This window comes from Arachis hypogaea, chromosome 13 (genome assembly GCF_003086295.3).
Source record: "Arachis hypogaea cultivar Tifrunner chromosome 13, arahy.Tifrunner.gnm2.J5K5, whole genome shotgun sequence".
Taxonomy (NCBI): Eukaryota; Viridiplantae; Streptophyta; class Magnoliopsida; order Fabales; family Fabaceae; genus Arachis; species Arachis hypogaea.
In genome coordinates this window covers 142,429,092-142,435,091 of record NC_092048.1, presented here as the reverse complement: position 1 = coordinate 142,435,091, position 6,000 = coordinate 142,429,092, and positions in this window count along the sequence as shown.

The window sequence follows — 6,000 nt, the reverse complement described above, 5'->3', positions numbered from 1 at the left end:
AAATATCACATTTCTTATTAAAATCCTTGTTACTAAGATCAATATAGTTTTTCTTTTACATATATTCAATTGATTTGTAATTTAAGTGTGCTAATCTACTATGCCATAAATCACAAGAATCAACAACATACAATGAACATTCACTTTATTAATACTAAGTTTAAACATGCCTTTAGTACAATATCCTTTTCCTACGAATACATCATTTTTAAGCAAGATCACTTTATTGGATTCCATTACAACTTTGAATCCTTTCTTACACAAGAGACTAACAGAAACTAATTTTTTTCTCAAATCTGGAATATGAAGTACATTTATTAAACTTAATTTCTTTCCAGATGTAAAATTCAATTCCACAGTTCCTTGACCACAAACTTTGGCTAAGTTGTCATTGCCCATTAAGACCTCTCTATTGTTCACTTCTTCATATGTTTTGAATTGGTTGCGATCATTGCAAACGTGAACAGTAGCCCATGAATCTAACCACCATTCAAGTGATTTTCCTTGTGTTACTATGTTAACTTCTGTAACCATGCTAATATGCATGTTTTGTACTTTTTCTACAACCATAGCAATTAGATCCTTCTCTTCCACTAAGTTGATTTTTGGTGCTTCCTTTTTCAGAAGTCTACATTCTTTGATATAGTTTCCTTTCTTGTGACAATGATAACACTCTCTTTGTCTCTTCTTACCTTTCTTTGAATCTTTAGAGAACTTTCTTTTCTTTTTATTGGTGTTGTTTTCACCAATATGATTCACTTTAGAACTTTGAGAAAGATATACAGCATCACGTTTTCGAGTTTCCTCCTCTATACGTATATACCTTAGTAATTTCTCAATTGTGAAGTCCTCACTAAGATGTAAAAGTTTCTTCCTATAACCATTCCAAGATGAAGGCAATTTGAAATAATTGCTCCAATTTGTAATGATTCAGGGATCACCACTTGTAGATCACGAAGTCTACTTACAAGGATTTGTAATTCATGAATTTGATCCATGACAGGCATAGTATCATTCATAATAAATTCAAAATATTTCATCATAATAAGCTTATATGTTCCTTGTTGTTCGGTATTGTACTTTTCTTCCAAAGATTTCCAAATCTCTAGTGGTGATTGAAATGACATGTAGAGATCATAGAGTCGGTCGGATAAAGTATTGAGAATATGACCTCGACATGCAAAAGTATCTTCATCATGTTTCTTTTTCAATTGAACAATCTTTTCTTTCTCTTCTGGTGTGGAATTTTCAGCGGTATCGACAATTGGTGTAGTCTTTGGGTCAATCACATATGCAAGATTGAGAACTGAAAGAAGAAACATCATATTGTCTTTCCAACGGTTGAAGTTCGTTCCATCAAAGCGATCTAATTTGACAAACTCTTGATTCATGACCTTGAACGTAGTGTTTTGATCTTGTGCCATCTTCAAGAAATATCTCTCTAAAATTGTTGGGTATATTAGTATGAGAATGTGACAAAATCTTATATTTATGTAGTGGTTTCAAGGCACGATTAGATCGCTTTCTTTAGAGATATATTTGTCCCCACACTTGGTTGCTATAGGGTTGATGACAATATTCTCCCATGATACAATGAAACCTAAGAATTTCTTAATTAGCAATAGTAAGAAATTCTCAACTCTCTTGAACGAAGAAAATTTCTTAATAGTTGATTAAAATGTACACTTAGTACTTGTATATTTGAAATAGTGGACAAGGACTTATTTATATATATTGCATGTAGCAATTATGATTAGTTATGTATACAAATGGTTGTGTCTTTTCTATTGCCAATAGATATAATATTTTGAACATACACAATTCTTAAAGAGTTGTGTCCTTTTAGCCAATAGACACAATGTTTTGAACATACACAATCTTTAAAAAATTAGATCCCTTCAACCAAATAGTATTAAACGGTTAGTAACCATTTATTAATATTAATAATATTAATTAATCAAATTTGTAAATATCCTTCACAAACTTCATAGATAGAAATTTGAAAAAGAAAAACACAATGCACATCAATTAGCTAGATAAAAAACCAATCCAATCAAATGCATAACTAAACTAGCAATTGCGATTCAAATCATGATCTATTGAAAAACAAAAATGAGGATTTGCTTAATTTTCACCTGATATGATTCCACGAAATCGAGGCCAAGAACAACGTCAGACAACTCCCCTTTTCACACAAAAAATAACACAACTCAATTTCTATCTTTGATAATTTACGAGAAAAAATGCATGCAACATCAAATTAGTTTAATTCATGAAGATTTTGAATAAAGATTAGAGGAATTGAGAAGGACAAAGGGAGAGAGGAAAAACCATCTTTGCCGGGAACGAAGAGGGAGATGATGTTACATTCGAGGTTGGTAACTTTGACGTCCATGGTGCCATTGTTGAGCTTGAAGATCTCAGGTTTCTGGTTCTAATCGGCCATATGTAAGGGATGGTGATTGAATCACTGGTCTCACTCACCGAGTCACTGAGTTGCTAGGTGGATATAACGACTAGGAAGAACGGCAAGCGGCGAAAAGTAGCGGTGAAGAATTCTCTTTTCCTTCCTTTCCCCCTCTTGTTTCCTAAAACCCCTCCAGCGTGATTCCCTTTCCCCTTTTCCTTTAATCGGTTTTCTGCTTTATATATATATTCTTTTAATTAGGAATAATTTGGTAATAAAAATTAAAATTTTAGTAAAAATAATAATTTTAAAATTAAGTTAAACCTTAAGAACGATTTTATAAGCGAAACAAAATTGGGAACAATAAAAATTTGCAGTCCCTACTTCAAAAACCAAAATTGTACTTAACCCAACTAAAAACCATATATCAATAGAATGAAATTTATCAATCCCATCATTTTCTTTAATTATATAAACATATTGTCCCATGACATCTGATCATTCATTTAAGGTGGAAATTCAGGTGCAGTCGATTTCACGTAAAGTTGATAACTGAGAATCGTCAGATGATTTAATTGATTTGACTAAATTTTTATCCAACGGCTCTCATCAGCTATTAACTTCACGTGAAATCAACTGTACCTAAGTTTTCATCTTCATTTAATCACCAGTTTAATTCAGCCGATTGAAATTTATACGCAAGCTTCAATGGCTAATTTTATTTTATTTTTCATAAAATTTAACTAATTAAGTGAAAAATTTTATAAAATAACAACAAAAAAAGAAAGAATATGATTTACTATATAAATAATTTCATTGCAACTTTTATCACCTCATGAGATCTAAAGTTGTGTTTCTGAATTCTGACTTTAGTAATAGATATTGTCCCAATCAAACTATAGACTACCGAATTCTTTTAATAACATTGAATAACTATTATTTATATCTACAAATATTTAAAATATTAATAAATTTATAAAAAAAAATTTAATATTATATCAATAAAAAATTAATTTTAATTGATAAAATTATTCAAACATGAATAAAATTTACTCAAAATTTGTTAGATATCTTTAAAAAAAAGACACAATAGACTTTACGATATAAAAAAATTAGTTAAAATAACATAGATATTATGGGAGTTTTTTTTATTGTAGCGGGTTAAAACCGCCACTATCATTATCTTTATTTTAAAAAAACTTAAATATGAGTGAGTGTATTGCGAGTTAGAAAGAGCAAGCTAAGAGAGAGAGACGTGAAGGAGAACCCTAATTTTTTGTTGTTGTCGTTCATCTCCCACCACCGTACACAATGTCATTGTTGTTGCCTTCCGCAGAGCGCTCTTCTTCGATTAGGTTCTCCTTGCTGCTGTACATTTAAGGGTTCATTGCCGCCGCTCATCACCTCGCTACTGCTAGTCTCCTCATCTTCTCCATCTTCAATCACACTTCTGGGGTTTTATATGAAATTTTCATCCCCATCTTCTTTTGATTTATGATTTGTTAATTTCTCTGTGTTAATATTCTTTTGATTTCTTATTCTATGCGTTAAGTCTTTTCTCTTAATTTTCTACGATTTACAATATAGGGCCTTGTTCTACTTTTGCTTTGAGGCTTTATAGCTTTCTATAGAATATAGATCCTATAAGGTTTACCGTGATTTCTCCTGGAACATTCTTTCTACCTACTTCTTTAATTTTTCTTAATTCTTTCTGTATCTTGCTTTTTTCGTGTTAAATGAAGTTCTATGTGTCACTTGTTTTGTGATTTTTACGTAATTAGGACAGTTTTTTAAAAATTGCCGTAATAATCAAAACGGCGGGATAATGGCATTTTTTGGAGGTACTGTTTTTAGTACTAATCGCAGTTCAAACCATCGTAATTATTAAAAAGATCGTTATTTTAACTAATTTTTTTGTAATGTTAGTAATATTTTAATATTTAGGCAATTTTGTTGATATGAACCTATTTTTATAGAATAAATAGTTAAATTAGTCCCTGAAAAATCACTCATTTTTCAAATTGGTCCCTAAAAAATTTTTTAATCAAATTCATCCTTTAAAGATTTTAAATTAGTTATATTAGTCATTTCGTCACTTTATTTATTGATGGTGTCAAAATTTGTTAATGTGACACATTAAGTGACACCCCAACACACACCTAGAAGTCTTAATTAACTATTAACATGATTAGTTTATAAAATTAGATAAAATCAATCCCGAATTGAGGGATTCTAATGCCTCAAGTTTGTCTCCCATTAGGTTTTAATTTAAATTAATTTCATAAAATTATGTTAATAGTCAATCAAGACTCATATGTATGTGTTGGAGTGTCACTTAATATGTGACATTAGCAAATTTTGACACTATCAACAAACAAAGTGACAGAAAGACTAACATGACTAATTTTAAATTTTTAAATGGCGAATTTGATTAAAAAAAAATTTTTAAAGACCAATTTGAAGAACAAGTGATTTTTCAATGACTAATTTGACCATTTACTCTATTTTTACAGGACAAATTTTACCTAATTTAGCTTTGACCTAATTACACCCCCTTCTAACCCAAACCCCCTTTCCACCGCAGCTAGCCTACTATCACCTACAGACCTACCCCAGCACATAGTCTGCTTTACCGGGCGAGAAAGCTCCTAAGCACTGCGGTCCCCCACTGTCACCAACCCCATGTGCAGGTGAGTCGTTTCGTATTAAGAACAAACATCTCATTCGCATTAAAAACAAACATCTCATTAGCATGAAAGATAAACATTTGCATGCATGATGGAGGACAAAATTGGGCTGCTTGCAACGACTTTTATTCATTGGCACCAATAAGCAAATCAACAATCATGGCTTTGGAAGAACCCCTTCAGCTTCACTTTGTCATGTTTCCATTAATGGCGCAAGGCCCCATGATCCCTATGATGGACATTGCAAAGCTATTGTTGCAGCACAAAAATGTTACCATTACAGTTGTGACAACACCAGGAAATGCATCACGTGTGACGAGGTTGGACTGCGTGTGGCGATCACCGCGGCATGATGGAGGACGAAGCTGGGCTGTTTGTAGTGGCGCGATGGAGGCGCGACGAGGTTGGGCTGCCTACTACGACGGGTGGGATGGAGGCGCAACGAGATTGGGCAGTGTGCAGCAGTTGAGGAGGCGTGACGAAACACAGATGCGTGTGGTGGTTGTGGATGCACGAGGAAACCGGAACGCTTCCGGTGGTTCACGAGAGACGGCGGGAGGTTGTAGGGAGTAGGGATGGGGCTCGGTGTGGGTGTGGGAAAGGGTTTATAGTTGTTGAAAGATAAATTCAAAACAAGGATTATATATAATTAATTCAAAATTTAAATTTTAAAATTAAAATTAACTTTTCTTTTTTAACATATTATTTAAGTTGTTGAAAAAAAATGTTATTCTCTATACTTTTTCAACATCTTTTTTTTTGGACGTGGTTCGGGCCAAAAAAACTACCCAAACCGAGACCCAACCCCGACACTAATACAATTCCTATCACTACCTAGTTTGACTCCCCCAAAGCGTGTTCCCTCCTCTGTAACGCCATTTGAATTAAATCCCATTAACAATATTA